Consider the following 22738-nt stretch of genomic DNA (forward strand, 5'->3'; position numbering starts at 1 on the left):
GAGATAGATATGCAAAAGAATAGTGGGATAAGGTGTGATAAGAAAAAGTACAAAAGTACATGCGAAGTGCTCTGTGAAACCGAAGGATGGATCCCGCTTGCCTCGGGGAGCTAAGGAGGTTTTTGCAGAGTGTGTGCAGGTAACCAAAGGGTAAAGCGCAGGTTTGGGGCCAGATTATGACAGACTTTGTATGCCCTATTGTGACATTGAACTTGATCCTCCAGCAACAGGAAGCCTTTCCTTTCCTCTTCTACTGCCCTGTATCTTAGGACTTCAAGGCCCTGATCCTTGCTAATACAACAATAACCAACTTTTTTAGGGCTTACAATGTGCTAGACGCTGAACTAAGTGCTTATGTAACTTAATCTTCACAACAACCTTAGAAGACAGAAACTACCATCATCCCCATTTCACAGATGAGAAAACTGAGATTTAAAACTCAAAGTCTTACAACTAGGAATAGGTGGAGCTAAGACCCCGTTCTGATTCACAACCAAGACTGTGCTCCTAGAAACGTGAGCCAGTAGGACTTGGTGTAGTTGAGGGACTGGGAAGAGTGGATCCATCTCCCCAAACCAGCCTCCAGAACTTCCCGACATCTTATAATGCTCACACCTTAAATCCTCTTACCTCCTCCCTGGGCTGATAGCAACAATCTGAAAGCACTTCGTTTAGGAGACGGTCATAGTTATTGTGGAAGAGGGCTTCCTGTGATGTTGATGGCAATGTCAACTTATCTCCAAGGACTGTGGTTGCTTTTGGGAGATGGTGAATTAGTGATTAAGCGGCTCACGTGTAAGTCAACGAATGCCCCTCCCAAATAATGTAATGTGTTAACCCAATTAAAAAACCTGCCCAACTAAATGGAATGTCGGACTTGTCAACTCCCATTTTACATTCTGTAAAAGGAAGCAGGTCTACTGAACCCTTCTTGCCAGAAAGTGTTAGATTTAGATATTAAATTAACTATATATTAAATAGGTATAGATATGATTTAATTTAGTGTTGAATGTCAATTCTGTAAAATCGTGTGTACAAATGAGTAACCCGAAGCTCAGAAAGGTGAAGCCGCTTGTTGGTCACAGAGTCAGTATTCTTTCTACGACTCCAGGACTCTAACATTGGAGTGGTCTTTAGTTTGTATCCTATCAAATAACTGTCCTTCTTTTTAATAATGAGAATTTGAATGTCCCCAAGGGAGTATTATTATTTTAGAGATGTGGTGTCATGAAAAGAACAGGAGCTTTGAAGCCAAATATTCCTGCGTTACGGTTCTAGTGCCTGCTCTGAAGTGGTGTGACCTTTGGCAAATTACCCCATCTCACCTGAAAAGATGATTGTGGGAATGGCAGCAGACGGCTGGCCCCTGGGGTGCCCCAGTACAGGTTAGTCCTTTCCAGCTCCTCCTCCATGTAACACTAATGGACATCGCCAGCCATCTCGAGCAAATTGGTTACATACTCAATGCATCCTTAGAGGTATGTTAATTTATTTTAATTGAAACAAATTCCTGCTATATGATATTTTGGGGGAAAATCTGGGGAAGGTAATTGTGAAACTAGGTAAATTATACAGCTCCCGCAAGGGGGGTTCCAGACCCATCAGGGAGGCCCATGACTCATGCGAGTTTTGGGGGAGGAAACAGGAATGCTGCTGTGTTGGAGCCACAAAACATGGGTCAGAGACATGACACAGGGACAGATGGAAGGAGAAATAGCAATAGAAGGCAGCAGAGACAGATTCCCCAAGAGTGATGCCCACAGTACATGCTGTATGAATGTGTGAGGGGAGAGAGGGAGACCAGCTGGAAGAGGTCAAGGAACCCATCATGATCCCCCTCCCGCCCTCTCTCCTGCTTCTGTCCCCCCCCCCCAGCACTTTGGGTTTCTCTTAGCGTTACCAGTGTACTTATCTCTTTGAAGCAAGGTGCAGAGAATATCACTATCTCTTAATAGCTGGCGCCAAAATTCCTCTTGGGGCTAGAAGCATCTAGGTTTGGAAAATTGGGTATAACCGAATCAGTTGGAGAGCTTGAGGTGGAATGTTGGAACCTGAGCACCCGGATGTGAGAGGAGGGGCCGCTTGCTGTGGGTACTACAGGGAGAATGTGCAATTCTTGGGGATGATCTGGGCTGGAGAGTGAGGGAAGGGAGAGGAGGGAGGGCAGAGGGAAAAGGGAGAGAGCAGCTGGTGGCACAGCCTTGCTTGACTCCTCCCCGCCATTCCCTACATCTCCAGCAATGAGCATCCAAGCCAGGCGGCTTTGTGTGAGTGCCTTTGATGGGAAAACCGGGAAGGGGCAGAGCTTCATTTCAATATTGTGCAGAACAGATTAGATGTGAGGAGGTGGAAGTGTCCCTTTGGATGTCATCCAGCTCTGGAAAGGACTTGTAGACGTCCCCAGGCCAGGTTAAAAGTTGGGGGTTCAAACCAAGTTTACCCAGATCTTTGAGAGGGAAAGGGGCCTCTGCTGACTTCCGAGTTATATCTCTGATTTCTTTCTCTTTCCTTCTTTACCTTTCCCTCCCCTCCAAACTTACCCAGCACTGTACTTCACACATAGTAGGCACAACGTAAATATCTGTTGTGCTGAATCATATAAATATTATGTGTGGTTTCTGCTGTCGTGGTACCTAAAATTGAGTAAAGACAACACACACATATATTTCACACATAAAAGTAAAACTAATCCTAAAAATTCTGGGAAGGATATAAATACCATCTAAATAGGCTTACCACTTTCCCATCTCTTTGTTTTTTGGTATCTTTCAAGTTTCAACTCATATCTCACCCTCCAGGAAGTCTACCTGGGTTTTCAGGATGTTTCCTGTCTCTGCAATCTTATGCCATTTCCCTTCTGTGTCAGCTATTTGACACTTGATCATTTATTTTTCAGAGGGATGTTTTGCCTTTTCTTCTATATACCACAGTCTCTGAGGACCACCCTTGCTAAGGGCTGAGTATAGTATCCTATACACATAGTTGTTTGGTTACTGATCATGTGTATCTTGCATCATATTCTCAGAAACGTAAGAATTTAGTATGTACTTGGCATATACTGGTACTGAATAAATATTGTTGAACTGAGTTGAATTGTTGGGTGCCACGGACCTCTGAGAATCTATGAGTCCTAGCTATTACTCTCCTGCCAGAATCCTAGAAGGTTAGAACTTGGGGAGAAATCAAATCTAATTCTTGTTAAACTATAATTTATTTTCCTATTGCTCTTAGGCATGTAATTTAGGCTTTCCACTGCAAATGCAAATATGATTTATTGGCCAATCACTTTTACATGGATACTATGAGGTTAAAAAATAAAGACGCACAGAATTTTGATGCTGACAGACGTCGTAAAATCATGTGTTCTAACCCAGAAGTACGAGCTCAGAGAGGTTAAACAGACTGCCTTATGTTTCCTTGGTCAATCACAGAGCTCACTGAGCATTCAGGTCCCATGCTTTCTGGTCCAGTGGCCTTTCCAGGCTCTAAGCTTGGCTGTCAGAATAGTGTTTTCATTATTAATGCAGTATACTAAATCCCTGGGGTAGAATAAGCCTCATTATCAGAGTTAGTAAGTCAGTCCAAAGCAATCTAATATTCCTGTAAAACTGAATAGATTTTGAAGTAAAGAATCCTTGGGTTCACTGCCTTCCAATGGGGCCATCATCCCATTTATCTTGTGTGTGTGTGTGTGTGTGTGTGTGTGTGTGTGTATCGCCCATAAATGAACATTTCTGTATGAACATTCATTATAACAGCTTTATTGATTCTGTTATAGTGCTGTTAATTACATGAACCACAAAAGCCTTCCGTTAGATTAAGCCATAATAAACAAGATTAGTAATACTCTGCTCTGTATATTGAGTGTTTTTATGATAAGCAAATGTTCATCTTTTCAGAAATTACTACATTGATGTCTTATAATTATATCAGATATTTGGACTTTTTAAGTAAAAAAACTTTTGAGTGTCTTCTAATAACTAATGATATTAACTATGATTATTCATCCCCATGATAACCCTATCAAGTGGACATTATGATTTTCCTCACTTACAGGTGAAGAAATAAAATCTTGTAGAAATTTGATATCTTGCCCAAGATCCCACAGTAGGGGAGGCCAAGATGGAATGAGATAATATATATGTACTTAGCACAGTGCTGGGCAGATAGTGTGTTGAACAAATGCAATCGAAAGAGTCAGTGTGAAGTAAGAAGAAAGATGAAGCTGTTTCGAAGATGGAACATAAGGTATATAGTACCTGTATATAAAACATGTAAGACTAGGGGCGCCTGGGTGGCTCAGTTGGTTAAATGTCTGACTCTTGTTTTCGGCTCAGGTCATAACGTCAGGGTCGTGAGATGAGCCCTGCATCTAGCTCCACGCTGAACCCAGAGTCTGCTTGAGACTCTCTCTCTTCCCCTCTGCCCCTCCTCCTGCTCCAGGTGCTCTCTCTCTCTCTCAAATAAAGAAATAAATCATAAAAAATAAACATGTATGACTAAAATTTGATTCTGAGCTTCCTAACAATCAACAGGAGAAATGCAGTCACTTATATAAGTGATCAGTAAACTTGCCCAAGAGAAGTATAACTATCTGGAGCTCAGACTTAGGGGTCTTTTTCCAAGACACAGCATTTAACGCCCTAGCAAGGACCTGAGAGGATGAGGCAAACTCACCGTGGAATACATGGGATGGCTGTTAGAAGCCTGGAAAAAGTGATGGCCAAACCTGAGTGAAGTGGAGATGCCCAAGTTGCCCTGGAGGAAGGCAGAGGAAGGATTAAGAAGTTGAGGGAAGGGGCCTGTAGAGTGGAAGTATCATGTAAGGCCAGAAGCCCCAGGAGAGGATTATGTTTCATGGCAGCCCCAAAGGGCACGCCATTCACCAAGACCATTAAGAATGTACTGCAGAGAGAGGTATCAGGTCACTAAGAGTCACTTCTGAAGGTCTGGGCTTAAAGTAGGGGAGTGGTCCCAGAGCTGGGCTCCTTAACAGTCATGGGCAGGATGGGGCTCCTCCTAAGGAACAGAGACCAATTGGATGTGCTTAACTCCCAGAAGCCATGAGGCCATAATACCGTAATAACCAGCAGAGACAGAGGGGCAGCCACAGGGGCGTGGTCTGCAGGAATCACGGAGAGAGTTAACAGCTCACAGTGTCCCAAGAGGCAATTGTGTCGACAACAAACGTACTACATAAAATTAAAAAAGAGAGGGCCTATGATCACTTGGTCTTCTGGTCATATATATCACATATGACACCGTCTAGAGCAGCGGACCTCCTAGAATGCTGGGAGGCCTTGGAAAGGCACGTCGGAAGTGACAGATAAGAGGCAACCCTCTGAGAGACTGGGTTGTCTTCCTATAGGATATGTTTAAATCAGAGACCTCTGCATGACTGTGTGTCCACACTTAGGAGAATGACTGGATCCAGGAACCAAGGAATCAGAGCAGGAGTGGTGCCATTTACCATCATCCTAATGACTCACTGGGGAACTTTGTTCACATTCTGGTCTCTTCAAGTGTTAGAGGTCCTGGGCCCTTGCCAGGGGATGTAAGAAGAGTCTTATGGGTTTATGAATTATAGCTGTCACCAAGGCCCTTTGGATTCCTTGTTTCCAGAGACCAGCAGGGGAAAAGAGTCACCATTCATGGCAGGGAGAATCCATCTTCATCAGCAGGAGGTAGAGTTCCTTTTACACATGCAGCTAGGGAGGAAGAGGAGTGGAACTCAGGAGAACACAGGGGCCTCTCCTGGCACTCAGGTGCCCCGCTGGAACCATGATTGGAAGTGTATAGCACTCCTGGCCTGAGAAGGGTGTGACTACAAAGGGTTCAGATCCCTCTGGAAGGAAGATTTGGGTCACTTCACCAGGTAAGCCACCAGGACCTGCCAAAGTAAGAGCTAAGCATGAGAGGAATTTAGAATGGACAGAAGAGAAAACAAACAAACAAACAAACAAACAAACAAAAAGGATGGATAGAAGAGGGAGCGGATGTGAACCAGCTGTGGCTCTGAAACCATGGCAGTGACCTGGCCATAGTTTGCCTCATTAACCATCTTTTCTAAATCTCCCCACAGAAACACAGGTCCACAGACCTGTGGAGGTCCTGCTCCCTGAAGCTGCTACAGAAGTGGGCCTGAGCAGTGCGATGGGTAGAGTGGAGCCGCCATGAAAGTGCACGGCTCAGATCTCCTCCTGCAGGGAGCATGACTAATGGAGAGTTCCGGCTATTTCCTCTGTGCATCCATCACCATGTTTGTGTGGGGATGGGGCTTCCCATGTCCGTGACCGAGCACGGCAAGCATACTAAGGCAGGCCAGTTCCAGTGAGCGGTGGCCACTTCGGCTTGAGAACTCCCGAGTGGCTTCCCTGAGGTTTTCTTGGAAATGTGCCCTTTCTATCCCTTCCTCCCGTTCCCCCGCTTTTCTTCCACAGATATTGAAGCTGCAACATGGTCTGGAGGCTTCCCTCACCTTCTCTTGCTTTCTCCCCCTTGACAGGCATTTCCCCAATAAATCTCTTGCTTATCTAATCCTGTCTTACTTGCTTCTTGAAGCAAGACCTAAACTAATGTGTGCTCCCCAGTGAGTGACTAGCTAATTAAGTGCTGGCCGTGCACCATAATGTAGTTGACACAGTGAGTTTGTATGTACCTTCTTCCTCCATCTTCATAAGCATTTATTGCGGTAAGTGGGCTCGGTAGTTTATTCCAATTTTACACATGAGGAAACTGAGGATTAATTTAGGAACTTGCCTGGGGTATACAGCTGCTAGGTGGCACAGCTGAGCTGAAATTCAAACTCAGATCTGTACTGCTCCAGAATCACCTTTATTACTCAGCTCTGGGACCGTTGGGCTAAGGGCAGAGTTGACATCTTTAGAGAGTTGAAGTCCCCTAAGGAAGATGAACCTCATGTCTTAACAGGAGTGAGCTGAGGAAGTTCCCCAAATCAGCATCAAGGTATATCTCAAGCAATAGTTCTAGGGCAGTACTGATATTCTCATCAAATGCATGATAGAAGCATCAAAATTCTGGACAGTGTTCCCTCAGGAATTTTATTCCAGAAAGGTTTTAAAGTGGGCATTCACCGTTGTACATATGTGATTCCACTGCTTTCATCTTTTTTTCTCTCTGAATTATTCTTTTAGCAAATATCTACTGAACTTTTACTATATGTCATGCATGATTCCTTCTAGGCAAAAAATTATATACATTCCTCTTGCTTCCTCATTACATTTAATCAGACTCTCTTTTCTTACTTTCAGTTTGGCATCAGTATTATTGATGGCCTACTGTTTTCATGGTACTAGACAATGGGAAAGGATCTCTTTCCTGTAAGTGTAATAATTTCCCCACCTTAGGAGACTAATTTTCTTTTTAATAAATATTATTGGAACAACTGGTTATCTATGTACTAAAAAATCAGAGATTATACAGAAAATTTTTAAATGTGAAGTGTATCGTAGAACTTGAAGTGAGAACTAAAGATGAATTTTCTAGAAGAAAATGGGTGAACATATTTATTATCTTGGATTAGGCAAAGATTTCCTAAATGTGACACTAAAAGCACACATCAAAAACTTTTAAAAATTGACAAATAGGATCATCAAAATTAAGACTTTTGTTGTTTGAAATGCACTCATTATATCAAAACAAAAAGGCATGCTGTTCACATTTCTATGTATAAAACATATCAACAATAAAAAGACGTATATCCAGAATATAATTCATTCTTAAAGTGATATAATAAGAAGATAAAATACTGATTTTAAAAAAGGGTAAATGACTAGACACTTTTCAAAAATAGAAGATACTCATTCACATGGCAAAGAAGACATGAAAAATTCTCAACATCATTCTTTATTCATTGGGACAACACAAATGATCATTTATTGGAATTGCCAGAATTACAAAAGACTGGTAATACCAAGTATGGTGAAGATACAGAGCCACTGAAAATTTTATACATCACTGGTGGGCATATAGTAAGAGACTGCTACTTTGGAAAGCCATTGATCTGTTTCTTATAAAGTTAACTATACGATAACCTAGAAGTGAAGGAGACTAACTCAGTGGATTAGAGACCACAGAGGTAACTGTCCAGTTACTATCTAAATTTAGTTTAGAGGTAAAAGACCTAACATTTTATATTACTTTTCCTTTTTCTTTGGAGGGTGGGATAAGGGAAAGGGGTTGTTAAATAAAGAACATTTACTGAATACTATATTTTCAATATAAATGACAGTCTTGATTTAAAAAAATAGCACTTCAGACACTTTGGAACATCCACTGAAAATTCAGAGGGCTTAGAATCAGATATTTAAAGCATTGAGCTATACAAAACCCAGAGTAATGTAGAATAAACATTTATGTCATCCTCCTTCATTCTGTCTCTTAAATCTTTTTCCCCCCTTAGCATATATCACGATCTGACGTTATTCTAATTATTGACTCATTTGCTTGTTTTCAGCTATCCTCTCCAACTAGGAACCTTCCCTGTCTTGTTTCGCCGCTGTATTTACAGTGCAGAATAGTGCTGGCACGTAACAAATATTTGTTGTATTCATTTGTCTAACCTAAGGAGGGAGGATGACTTCCTAAAGAATCACAGAGGAAACCACAATGCAAACAAACAATAAACAAAAAACCCACAACAGTCAACATACTTGACTATAAGAAAATGGAAAAAAAATTTTTAATTAAAGATTTTATTTATTTGAGAGAGACAGAGAGCACGAGCAGGGAGGAGAGGGAGAAGCAGGCTGTCCGCTAAACAGGGAGCCTGACATGGGGTTCGATCCCAGGATCAGGATCCGAGCCAAAGGCAGAAGCTTAACTGCCTGAGCCACCCAGGTGCCCCTTTAAATTTTAAGTAGGCTCTATACCCAATGTGGGATTCGAACTCATAACCCCAAGGTCAAGAGTTGCATGCTCTACCCACTGAGCCAGCTAGGTGCCCCAAAAATGTAAATCATTTTAAGATGATAATGTTTGGGGCACCTGGGTAGCTCAGTTGGTTAAGTGTCTGCCTTTGGCTCAGGTCATGATCCTGGGGTCCTGGGATTGAATCCCGAGGCAGGCTCCCTCTCCCTCTGCCCCTGCTTGTGCTCTCTCTCTCGCTCACTCTCTCAAATAAATAAAATCTTAAAAAAGACGATAATGTTCATTGTTGCAGAACCTGACAATGTGTGCATTTTTCAGGGCAGTGTAAATTTTTGGAAACTTCCTGGAAAGTGACTTGCCAATATGAATCTATGAATCAGGAATCTAAAAATATGCAGTCCGTTTAACTCAATAACTCCTAAGATAATTGCCTAAATAGTATATATTTAATTATTATTTATTTGCATGAAGAAATTTATTAGTTACAAAAACTTTTGTAGTAACATGGAAAAATGCTCATAAATTAAAATAAATTTAAGGAACAACTTATAAAATTACATGCACACCATGATTATACTTAAATTAAAAATATGCCTAGTAAAAAAAGAACTGGAAGAAAAATATATAATATGGTAAACATTTATATTAGGGTTGCAAAATTACAGTGATTTTTATCTCTCTTCTCTAGTTTCCAAGTCTTTGAATTTCATGATCTATACAACGGTATTTTAGTTTTGTTCAGTACAACTTTTTAAGGCAAACCTTATTGTTCAAATCTGTTTCCCCATTGTAATCTAATCTTTTCCAGAGAAATAAACTGATGAGCAAACACTTTTTTGATGAAGATTTACATCAGAAAACCACGTGTACGATTGCTGGTTGGATGGGGTTGTTTTTTGAGAATTTCCCCGATAAGAGGTTTCTACTTCATTGCATTCAGTTTAGTTCAATTTAGGTGAATATTTGTAGCAGGTTTGCGGGTTTTATGCTACATGTTACATATTAGAAGGAAATATGTATAGTGCTCCTTTTATACTGTTCTCTCTCTCTCATATGTTCCTTATAGGGTGACTATCCAATTTTTTTCCATTCTCAAACATGAAATTGAATTCCTTATCCAATTTGGTTGGTGGTGTTGTTAGTCAACTTGTCAACTAATTTGGAAAATTTTGGTCACGTGAGTCTCTTCCTCTGCCTCAGCGCCCACATCTAAATCAGTTACCATGTAGTCTGTTCTACCTCTTCAGGCTTTTGACACTTTCATGTTTATCCCTCCCTAGTCCACTGCTTTAAATATTGATCTTATCACTTGTAGCCTGCAGCTCTGCAATGCTATGGACATTAATCTTGTCCTCCAATCCATCGTCCACCTTATTTTAACAGTAGTGGTTCTCAACAGGGGTGGTTTTTGTTCCCCAGGGGACATTTGGCAACATCTGAGGACATTTTTGGTTGTCATAACTCAGCCAGGAGGTGGGTGAGGGGCTGGGGGACGTGGAGGAGAAGCGATGGGGATTGCTACTGGCATCTAGTGGTTAGAGGACAGAGATACCGCTAAATATCCTGCAATACACAGGAAGCATCCCATACAAAGAATTTTCTGGCCCCAAATGTCAATAGTACTGAGGTTGAGAAACTCTGCCCTAGGGTGATTCTTATAAAATAAAAACTTGCTTAAATACCTCAAGAACACACGATGTCTTTCGGGCAAGATTTGTGCATAACCCACATCTTATTCCCCAGCCACAGCATATATATATATATATATATATATTACTGCCTGAATATGCCATGATCCCCACCTGGGCTCCTGTGATTTATCTGCTCCTTGTAGTTTCTTCTTTTCTTCCTGATTTGTTCGGGCTAGGCTGGGTAATTTTCTATGACCAGTTTTAGCAGAGCATGAATCACACTGAACACTCACCTGTCTGTTATCCCACTCCAATCTGAGCATCAGAGGTCAGGAACTGGGTCTTTTTTCCCTGAATCTTCAGCACTTAGTGCAATGCCTGGTATAGGGAAATACACTCAACCAAGGCCCTCTCTCCTTTTTCCATTTATATAGCAGTCAGATTTCTTGAGTACAATGGGGGTCATTGCTGCTATCTTGACTTTCCTTGATATTTATTCTTCCCCTTCTCTGAAATGTGCCTCTTTCATGATTGTCTCCATTCATTCACTCCCAACTTGTTCTTTAAAGCCCAGCTCAATAGAGATGATTTACCAAGCCTACCACGTGTGCCAGGCCTGCATTATCTTTGTTCACTTTCAGCATAAGCCCCATAAGGAAGGTATTATCCCAATTTAACAGGTGAAGAATATGATGAACAGCCCTGAGTGGCAGGTGAGGGAGCACATGCACACAAACACCCTCAAGTGGAGGCAACTGGGCCACGACACTCCCTGCTTGATTCTCCTGTCTTCTCTGAATTCTGCATCCTTCCATAAGGCACTCGAGATCTTTCAGTATGTCCCTCAACTTTTATGAGTGAGCTGTAAATTGTTCAGGGTATCTCAGGTGGCTAATGGTAGGAGCCAGACCTACAATCCAGAAGTCTAGAATCAGATGCTCTCTTCACTCATCAGGTACACACTAGCACTTCTTGCTCAGTATGAGGTAAGTTGCAGTAACCCCCCAAGTTATCGGGAGCCCTCTAATCAGCCTGCTGATTAGAGAAATCAGGGCAGGTGGGGCAGCTTCAGTCCACAGTGACTTGAGCTGTGGGAACCTGACCATGCTGAGGAGGATTTTCAGGGGGAAGGCACTGGAATGTTTCAAGCTCAAGAGTGGAACAGATTTGAACTTTTAAAAGCTCACTGTGGAAAATTAATTGGAGACTGGAGAAATGCAGAGCCTGGATTTGAGAGGTGATTGTGGTCCTTCAGACGAGAGATGAGGGGAGCTTGGATCATGTTGTTGAAAGAGAAAAGCAAAAGGACTGGAGATACCTTGGAAGTAAAATTATCAGGATTTAGCTGTAGACTGTCTACAAGGATATGAATTCTGGCTGTAGTGTTACTTTAAGATACATATGCCTCGATTTGTTTTCTCATAGATCAAATGAGGATAATATGTACTATGAGAGATTATTAGTAAAAAACCGAAAAGCGCTGAATACATTAGGTATCAACAAATGTTAGCTGTTTTTTTTTTAACTCAAAAGAGCTCTTTAAATACGGAATGCATTGGATCTGAAGTAACTTGTCAGATGATATTTATTTGATCTTAAGTTCCTGTTAGTCGTGCTACACAACTCGCCTCTTACGCTATCCCGACAAGGGGCAGAGGACTGTGATAAAGGCATCGCGGTGCAGGAACATGTGGTAGAGGGCATTCCGAACTTGGGAGGGATCAATCTACAGCCAAAACCTAACAACAGTTTTACTGTCTGCCCTGGCAGACCTCTTGTTCCTAGACTGGTGTTTCCAGAAGACGCGGTAAAGAAGCGAGTGAAGGGTGGGGGCATGAGCGAAGCCAGGTAGGGACCGGGCGGGAAGACTGGAGGTACAGGGTCCTGCGCGCTGTTGGAACGCACGCCTCCATCGCGGCCTCCGCCCCCTCTTTCCTGGGCTGCCGCTTGTGACGTCACGAGGAGGCGGAGCCGGCTTCGGTCTGGGAGGCGGAGCCAGCGGCGGGGCGGGGCGGGAGCGTCGCGGAGCGCAGGCCGCGGCGGCGGCGGAGTAGGTAGCAGCCGCAGACAGTGCGGGCCTGCGCCCCAGCCCTGGTCGCCAGTCCCGCGCCCCCACCTCAGCCCCGGGCGCGCGCACGCCGGGGCCCTGCGGGGCTGGCTGCTGAGCGAGTAGGCAGCCGGACCTGCGCAGCCACCCGGAGCACCCTCTCGGCCCAGGCGCACACGGAAGTGGTGAGTGTCGCCGAGGGGAGGTGGAGAAGCCTGTGGCGGCCGCGTATGGCCGGGCGAGGGGCGCGGAGCCCGGCGCTGGCGGGCGACGCGGCCGCTGCTCTCTGTCCTCACGAGCCGCGCACCCCCGGCCGCTCAGCGAGCGCGGCGCTGGACCGGGGCCCCGGGCGGTCTGGGGGCGTGTGGGTGCGGGCGGGGAAGCGGGGGATTTCCAGCCAAGCGGAGCCGGCCGGTGACTGGGAGTTTGGGGGGCGGGGGCCCCACGCCGGGATGGGGGGAAGGTTAAGGCTCGGCGCCCCCTCCCCCAGAGCACACACCAAGTTTTCATAAACAAGCCTGGAACGCGCTGACATCCTGTTTATACCACCCTGAGATACAGGCGCGGGCTTGAGGTCTGACGTCCCTCGCTCTTGCACCGAGAACTTGACCGCCTGCTCTGGCAGAACTGTCTTTGGGGGGCGGGGGGCGGGAGGAGGTTTTCTCCGGCCTCACAACGGAGGCCGAGGGTCTTCGTCGTTTTCCTCCTTTGCCATCTCAGCGACGGAAAGTTTCTGGGATTTGGGGCCATGTTTGGGGCTAGAAGGGGGGCGTCTGTGGACTCAGGAAACGGCCCCTCCCCTTCAGGTTCTTCTGGGACCCTGGCCCTGGGCAGCCCGCGAGGGCGAAGGACGCATCTTGGGCGAGAGGGCCAGGGAAGAGGAACAGTGAGAGAGAGCCACTGGGGGAAGTGCGAATCCTACTGTAATGGGACTGATTAACTGAAACTGGGGCTGGTCTCAGGCCTTCTGTCTTGCTCCTCAGACCCCATCCACGCGTGGTCGCCAAGCATCAAAGGGAAACGTCGCTTTAGCGGGGCTAGTAAACACCCCTCTCAAGTCACATCCCAGGGTTTCAGGGATACGGGCTCCTTGGGTGTCTGTTTACAAGGGAACTTCTTTAAGGAGACTAGATAAAAGGTGTGATTATTGTCAGGTGTTCGCATTTTTAAAAAACTATATTCTCTGTGAATTCCTGTGTGTCCGTTGGGAAGAGGACCCTGCCACTTTTAATACGTGGCTGTGAGCTGTCTTCTGTCCCTGGTTGAATACATGCTATTAACTTTTTTTTTTTCTTTTTACGAGTCATAGGGTTTTTCTCTCATGGCTGGAGTTCACATCGGTGTAAAATTGTCATTGCTTCTTTCAGGGAAGAACGCATTAAAAATCTTGTACAGTTAAGTGATGAGTAGAATGCAGAAACATGATCATGGAGTCTTGGCAAATTTTTAAGAAAAGGATTGAAATCATGGGCATATACACAGTGCAAAAAAATTTTTTAAGATGAGCATTTAATATTGATTAAATATTCCATTAATTCCATTGATTAAATGTTCCTCCCTTTCCAGAACCCCATTTTGTGCTGTTTCTCGCTTTTGTTTTTGGTGACTCTGATGTTTTCTAAGACCACGGAGCCCTTCTCACTGAAGGATCACTGTGTTCTTTTGTACTTTGTGGTGAAGGTTAATGGAGACCATGAGAGTACCAGACATTTGGGGTACAATATACTGTGTATTATGGAGAGAAATGGCTCCTTTGTATCGGTCCAGAGCACATTTAAAGGCGTTAAGTAATCATGCTGAGCGATTGTGGACATTATGAATAGGAATAATCAATCCTCTTCTTAATTTCACATATCATATTAACTAAGCACTTTCACTGTATCTTAATTTCTCTAAATAGCTGCAAAAATGTACTTTTACATCTGAGGATTGCAGTGTGACATACTCCACATTGATTCCCGATTCCACAATATACTAATTACAACCATTGGGAAGTGTTGATAGAGGGTAAATAAATTATACTTACAAAGATAAAAAAATTCAAACATTTTCCAAAATATAACTTAAATAACTACATTTAGTTTGCTATAATTTAAGCAGTCTTGTATCAGTTTGGTTAATGCTGTACTTGTGATTATCTTTCTGGTCATGTGGTATCCACCCTTTACAGATTACGGTATTAAGGTGAATTAGGTTGCAAAATTTTTTCAACTCAGGCATTTGTTAAAAAGCTGGTAAAAATAAGGAATTTTGAGGGCGGAGTTGCCTTTGCAGGAACAGAGACTCGGATTAAATGGCATGAAGAAACTTAAACTGAGTGCTTTTAAATCAGATTGTTAGGTCTGCCAGTTTAGATTCTGGGTTCACAAACACTAGTGGTTTCAACTGCAGACCACAAATTGTAGTAATGTTTCAAAGTTATCACTCAGTTTCTTCTGGATAGCTTTAGGTCATATGTATATTTGGACAGAAACCCAGCTGAAGCAAGTATTGAGAACGTGTAGGTTTATATTCACTTTTATAGAGGGAACACTAATGTATAACTGAGTTAATAAGGTTAGCAAAGACCAAGATCTGTGTTTTCTAACCCCTCTAATAAGTGTTTTTTTCCCCTAAATACACACGTATTTTATATATTTTTATTATGTATTTCCTTATTGTGTTCTAGTGAGATAATATGCTTTTAGAAAATTTATCACCTGAGATGTGACTCTTTATACAAGGAAATTTTTCTTGTTCATCTCCACATTTTAGAAAATTGTTTGAAGTGAATGGGGAATTGGTTAATTAACTCAATGTCCCTGAGCAAGCAGCACCTGATGCTTTGTGATTTCTTGTGGCTCAGTGGTATATGGAGCCTTGTCGTAGAGTAGAGATGCCAAAAAGAACCTCTCGGATTCTTTTAGACCAGTCTTTCTCAACTGGGTGTGATTGTATGCCCAGAGATATTTGCAGTTTCTGGAGCCATTTTTGGTTATTATAACTTAGGGGTGGGGTGGGAGGAGGCAGTGTTACTGACATCCAGTGGGTAGAGGCCAAAGATGTTGCTAAACATCCTATAATGCATGGGGAGGCCCCATACAACAAAGAATAACCTGGCTCAAAAGTCAGTAGCATTGGGGTTGAAAAATTCTGTTTTGGAATGCCAGGTGGGGAACGAGAAGATATGGGCTTCTGTCATAGCGAATAGCTTCCCTTCAGTTTCCATTTTTCCTCTGTAGAATGGAAATCAAAGTATTCACCATTTTAGAAAGTTGTTGGGGAAAATCAGTTAACTAACACATGGTAACTGAAGTGCCACACAAATTATAATTGTTATGAAAACATTTTAAATAAATAGATATAGCAGTAGTTGAGCAAAGAGGTTAAGGTTATTGAGTGAAAAGATTGGATGGTTTGGTATTATTGAATTCTTATTTTGGGTACAGGACTTATTTAATGTAGTTTCCTTATTAGAACAAACTTTTCAGCTCTGCAGTTTCTTTGAATATAAGGATAATTTTCTCAGCATAACAAGAGGGAACACTCACTGTAGAGAAATCAGAAAATTGAGGAAAGTAAAGGAGGAAAGTCATCCATGGTTTACTCCCTCTCCCGTTTAAAGACCATCAAGTTCTTACCAATTTCTTTTCTACAAGAGTCCTTAAAATTGGAAGAAGAGCTAATGATGGGGAAAAAAAGGGAGCAGCTGGTGACCAGAGAAGGTATTATCTGTTTCTATGCTCTTCATTTTCTCTTTTTTTTGATAATTACCATGTACAGGTAAATTACATTATAGGAGACATTAGAGAAATTGGTTCATTGTTTTTATACCCTGTGGGCTAATCTCCAAGCCATGTTCTCATTTGGCATGTTGTTTCCTCTCTGCTTCTTGCTCTCCCCTGTACTCAGCTAGGTGTGCCACTATTGCTTCCTGTCTCGAAAACCCTATGGTAACATGGAGTTTTAAACAGCTGCCATGTTGAAGTGACCGGGTTTCAGGGGCAGGAAACTACCTCCTATGAGTATTCTTCCCTCTGAAGTGCAGCAGTTTTTTTGGCAACAAGAAAGCATAAAACATTAAGTTCATTTCCATGATATATTTACTTCTAAGGTTTTATGATCTGTGATTCTTAGCAGCTGGCAGTGGGCACAGATTTTTCCTTGGTGCTCTGTAAATAAATTGCCCAGTCCCAAGGCAAGACTTGCTTTAGCGGAAAAATGAAAATTTCTTTAAGTCTACTCTGGCCAAAAGACAGAGCTGGTCTTTGTTAGGATATTTTTAATCTGTGGTAACCGAGTTTACTTTACAGTAATATTTACTCGACACTTTGTTCATTCCCTTATTATTCAGTAAATACTTGTTGAGCCCCTGTTATGAATCTCAGGGTGTGAATAAACAGAACAAAACATGCAAAAATTCGTTGTCCTTCTAGAGTTTACAGTTTGGTGAAGAACCTTGGAGCTGTTCATTGAGGGTTTCTCAGTTGTAGATTTTACACATGCAAAACAGTAAGTCCTACTTTGTGAATGTAGAATGTTTCCTGGGAACCTTCATGGCACTCCTTTAAAGTCTGAGGACTAAGAACTGGCTTCCTCCCTTCCCCCATTTTTTAATGTTACAGATTAATTAACTCTGTATAAGCAAACATCTCTTCAGTACCTACTAATTTCTGGCAGATGCATAAGACAGTTTATATGGAAATAAGCCTGTTGCATGTAACTGTAACCCAGTGTGGGTGATGCTGTAGTACAGGTTGGAATTAAGAGTGCTGGAACCCCTGAGGAAAGCTAAACCTTGCTTGAAGCCCTGTTCACTACTTTTTGAAGAGGTTTCCCTAGAGTTGGGCCTAGAGGAGTGAGTAGGAGTTCTCTTGTCTAGGGGTGGAAAGGGAATCTAGTCGGAGATGAGCATGAGCAAAGGCACAAAGGTGGGCAGGTGAGTGGTATGCGTAACAAACTTGGAGGCAGCCACTGTGATTATAGCAGGATACTGGGAGGCAGCAGAGGGAGGTGAGGCTGGACATGCAGGATGGGGCCAGATTGTAAAGACGGAGACTGTCCCCAAGTCTGGGAGCAGTGTGAGGTCAGGGGCTGTGGCCTGTGTTGAATGAATGAGCTCAGGCATATAACATCATTAGCAAATGGAACAGCTGTGAAACACTGACAGGGTCAGCTTCAATCGACCGTTATCTTTTCCTCCACCCTATCACAGAAAATAGTTCTTCTTATCCACCACTTATCAACCATCCAGAAGACTGCTAGGAGGCAGGAAGGGTTTTGAGCCACAAGAGACGTCATGGAATCCATATGTGCTTTCCTTATAGTGGAGGACAACCTACTTTGATTTGCTTGTAATTTATAAAGGGTTTGTTGACAGTCCATCTGACTGGTTTTCAAGTCAGTGCGAGATTAACTACAAACATAAGAGACAGGAATTGTTAAGAGGATGAATCCAAGAAGGTACATTGTCTGAGACAGGCAGTGTTAATTTTTATCTTGGAAATGAGTGAGAAGCAGAAGGAAAAGCAGAACCGTAACTCAAAAAGTGAAACAGTCTGGGCGGTGCCATTTAGTGGAGGGACAAATGCCATTGTAAATACCCTAGCGAGATGGAGTTGTCACCGTCTCACAACACAGCATGGTAATTGGTGTTGCTGCTGATGACCAAGCCATTAGGAAGAGGCCGAGTTGTGGAGCATACTGGAAAGGGCAAGATAGATAGGTCTGGTCTCCAGCAGAAAAGGGCGACTTCAGGGGTTGGGCTCTTGGGAGGTGTGCAAGCGGTGGGTGGAGGTGGAGAAGCTGCTGTCAGGATTGCAACATGACAAGCTCAAGGAAGAGGTTTTCTTCAGAATGAGAAGCCAGTGAGGAATCTTTGCTCATAAGAGGTGCTTTAACTCTGCAGGGAACGAGTTACTTAGGAGCGGTCTGTGAGACGAGGCTGCCTCTGCAGGCGAGAGGGAAGAGCTGTGGTATCTTCGAGAAAGGCCAGAGTAACTTGAACCAGCTGGGAAAGACGAAATCAGGTCAACTTATTACACCTGGAGATAGAAAACGGCGTTACTGTGTTTTAGCCTTGCTTTTCATGATCTGTTGTTTTGGTGGCTCAGGAGCCCGGCTGCTTGTTTTGATCCTAGCAGTGATCATGTGGGCAACTTAAGCTTGTTTCCTTATCAATAAGATGAAAGTAAAGACGGTACCTACCTGTAAGATTGTTTTGAGGATTGAATGACTATGCCTGAAGATTTTGGAATGGTGCCAGGCACGTGGTATAAATTAAACAATTGTTAGCTTTATTTGTTTTTTTTATTGGTGAATATACTTTGGGTTAAAAACAAAGAGCTCAAATTGTATTCAGAATGCTTTAAGATGGTAGGGAAGTGTGACCCATTAAATGCAAAACAGCTGACACATTCTGTATTAGAAAGACTTCAATTAGAAATGGTTAAATCAAAAAAAGTTTAGGCACTTAAAGCAGGCAGTTTCTCAAATCTAGAGGAGTTTATTATGTAGACAGCACCAAAGGTGATAATACATTAGGTTCTGCTGTATTTTTAAGGAAAAATGAGAAACAAAGGTGCCTTTAATTTAACTTTAAAGGTCATGCAAGGTATATAATTTGGTAGGAATGTATTAGACTTTCTGGGAAAGTCAATATAAAGGTTCTGTGTTGCTCTCAGTGATTCAGTTTACTTAGGAAGTGGCAGAAACACAGGCATACCCGTTTGTAAAATGGTGGCTTCAGAGTTGTGTGGAAGTTAAAAATCTTGTAAGTCAGATGATATGTTAGGGAGTTTTGCTGTTTAAGCAATTATAAGAGTTTAAAAGAACTCTGCAAATATATATTCAGTTTTTCCTGAATGCTGTTTTATCAGTTTCTATTTCCATATATGTGCTTTCCAAAAGCCAAGTTTACCCAAGATATAAATTGTATAAAAAGTTGGCCCTTCCTCATCATATTTTAAATATGCCTTTACTGCCTTCTCAGTGATGTTTATGTTGCATTTATATTCTCAAGAACAACAGTTGCCAGGTGGTTGGAAAAGAGCTTTTGATCTTTTCATCCCATGTTCTTTGATAGCAAAGAAGTTAGCTGTATCTTTTCCTTGTCTTCCCATTTGAAAAGGATAAAGAGAGTAAAATTCCCTCCTTTGTATTTGTGGAAAGGAAGCAGGAAGGGAAGTCCAGCTCAAATGATGAGTAGTTGACCTGTAGGTATTTAAAAAAATAAATTTAGGTTTATCATTTTCAAGTATATTGGGTAACTTCGACAAGTTTGTATGTGTAAGGTAGAAATAGGTAAGAACAATTTGTAATTAATGCAACACTTGTTTTTAATCATGATTTAAAGAGCTTACAGCTATTAGAACTGACAACAGTTCATTCAATTAAGCACAATTATGTCTGCAGACTTATTTGCACAGTTAATTTGCTCAAGCTGTAGCAAGGCTGTAATTCATGACAATTTTTTTCAATTAGTATAATTTAAAATCTTTTATTTATGGTAAGAGAAAAGACAAAGTAAAAAAATAAGGAGAAAACAATTTGCCAAATGTATATTTTCCCAGTGAAAAATTCTGTTATTAAACAAGATCACACACAGGGAGGCAGACAGATGTGATTTTTTTTTTTTTTTAAAGATTTTATTTATTTATTGGACAGACAGAGACACAGCGAGAGAGGGGACACCAGCAGGGGGAGTGGGAGAGGGAGAAGCAGGCTTCCCGCTGAGCAGGGAGTCCGATGTGGGGCTATTGGGATCATGACCTGAGCTGAGGGCAGACGATTAACGACTGAGCCACCCAGGGGCCCCGAGGTGTGATTTATATAATAAAGAGACCCAGTGGATCTTTGCTGCATATCTGCAAAGCCATTTTAGGGCTGATTCACAAACCAGACTTAAAGAAGTTAGATGCATAATGCCTAAATCTAATATTCTGGCTGGTTTTTGTTTTTGTTTTCAGTTAAAGTCATTCTGTCTAACTAGGCAGGTCTGCTAATAACCATATATTAGTTTTCTAATCGGAAAAATCATTTGCTACTTGGGCAAAGAATCCCATCATTGTACTTGTTTAGAGTGACCATTCACTCAGGTTGGCTAGAAATGGGGGGGGGGGGGGGCGTCGGAGAAAGCCAACTGGCTGGAATGTAAACTGTAAGCCCACTTGATATGGATTTAGAAAGTAGGCCACTAGAGATGTACAGACTGGCTGAGATAAAAAAAATGCTTTCAGGTTTTCTTAATTTAACAATTATCTATAAATCATGCTTTCAGGTTTTCTTTATTTAACAATTATCTATAAATCATGTATTATGTGAGAACAAGACCTGATTCCTGCCCTCAGGAAGCTTCCTTGCTAGTGGAAAACAGAATAATTCAACAATTATACAGCTATTTGTTATAATTATGCTAAGCACCAGGAGAGATGTCTTAGTTTGCTATAGAGGTTGAAGGCAGTACGAAGAAGAGGTCTCTGTGGTACTTTTTTTTTTTTTTAAACATTGAAATCTGAAGGGTGAAAGAGTTAGCCAGGCTAAGAGGAAGAGGAGGTTTTTCCAGTCAAAGGAAACAGCTTGTGCAAAAGACCTGGGGTGGAATCAACACTGCAGCTGGAGCAGAGAGGACAAAGATACAGGCTGGTGAGGCAGGCAGAAACCTGATCAAGCAGGACCTTATGGGCCATTATTACTTTGGGCCTTATAAATAAAAGGGGTAATTCAAGGCTTTAAAACAGGACAGTGACATGATGGGACTCAAGTCACTGTATGAAAGAAAGAAAAAAGGATCCCCCCCCCCCCAGCTCCTGCCCCTGGGAGTACCTCTCTCTGCCCACTCTCTGCCTAATGCCTTGAAAGCCTTCACTTCCTCCCACTCACTCATTCTTTAATTCTTTGCAACCTAACTGCCACCTCCACACTCTTGAGCCTCCTTCTTTGAGGTCACAGGTGACCTTCTTGCTGTCACACTTTTAACACCTTTTTTCTGCTCTTGTTATCTAAAACATTTGATGCTGTTAAACGCCCCCTTCCTGAAAGATGCCCCACAGCCCCACTGCTGTCTGGCTTCTGAAACACACTACCTCTCTCCTTCCTTTCTGTGTCTTGGCCTTCTTTTCCTCACCTCTCTCCCTTTAGTAAAGCCTTTAGCCCACGCAGCTGCAAATGGCAAGTCTCATTTGTTCCTAAAACTGTGCCGATGATTTGCTTTAAGTTGAGCTCCAGTTGTCGAGCAGCTTCAGGCACGATTCAAGGCACCGGGGTTGCTTTAGGAAACCAGAGGCAAGGCCTCTCCTTAGAGAGTCAACCTAAGATGTTAAACCTGTCTATAAATAAGGTGATTTCAGGTGGTGATAAGTGCAATAAAGAAAATAAGGTAATGGGTAGAGAACGCATAAGTGGATGGGAGAGGGGCTTCCTCCTGGACAGTGACATTGGAGTTTAGGCCTGAATAATGAGCAGGAGACAGGCCAGGCGGTGATCTGGAGGAAGAGTAGAGGGGGAGTAGCGGATGTCCAGGCCCCGTGGGGAGATGGTCTTTCCATTTCATGCTGGGCTCCCTTACCTGGCTTTCTTATCGACACCTCCAGTTTAACTGCTTCAAAGTTGATATCTCTCTTTCTGACCCCACCATACCAATGGAAGATTTCTCTGTTCCTCTTAATACCATTTCTTTTCACCACCCTCAAAACCTCTTAGATCAGCGGTCAGAAAACTTTTTCCATGAAGGAAAAGACAGTGAATATTTTCAGATTTGAGGGCCTGGCCACCTCTGTCACAACTACACAATTCTCTTGTAGAACTAAAGCAAATACAATATGTAAACACACTGTGGCTGTGTTCCAATAAAATTTTATATATGGACCCTGAAATTTGAATTTTCACTTGTCACAAAATATTATTCTTTTCCCCAACTACTTAAAAATGTAAAAATTCGTGCAGCTTCTTAGCTGTACAAAATAGGTGACAGGTTGGATTTGGTGTGTGGGCCAAAATTTGCTGACTCCAGCCGCAGACTCCTCTTGCCTTCTCCCCTTTGCTTTCTCCCCATCCCGAAGACAGCAGTCTGCCCAGTGCTCTCAGTGCTTCCTCCCAGTATTTGCACCGTTGCTTGCTCACCAGTCCCTGCCCCTGACCTAGCTTTCTTCTACCGGCACGATCCCAGCAATCTCTAATGTAGTCTCCCTGCCTC

General features: G+C 42.6%; 1 protein-coding gene across 6 annotated transcripts in view; it reads left to right on the plus strand.

Moving 5' to 3' along the window:
- The window catches only part of JAK1 (Janus kinase 1), a 156688-nt gene that overhangs the window by 18600 nt on the left and 115350 nt on the right, over positions 1–22738 (plus strand). For 2 of the 6 annotated variants that reach the window (XM_048220461.2, XM_044383777.3), the window contains one exon: positions 1279–1385. The exons of 3 other annotated variants lie outside the window; for them this stretch is intronic. The gene's annotated coding sequence lies outside the window, so the exon portion shown is untranslated. Of the gene's footprint in view, positions 1–1278; positions 1386–12528; positions 12753–22738 lie in introns of those variants that run through there. One more of the 6 variants, XM_048220459.2, reaches the window with a different exon arrangement.

The sequence above is a fragment of the Ursus arctos genome, unplaced genomic scaffold (assembly GCF_023065955.2).
Source record: "Ursus arctos isolate Adak ecotype North America unplaced genomic scaffold, UrsArc2.0 scaffold_12, whole genome shotgun sequence".
Classification (NCBI taxonomy): domain Eukaryota; kingdom Metazoa; phylum Chordata; class Mammalia; order Carnivora; family Ursidae; genus Ursus; species Ursus arctos.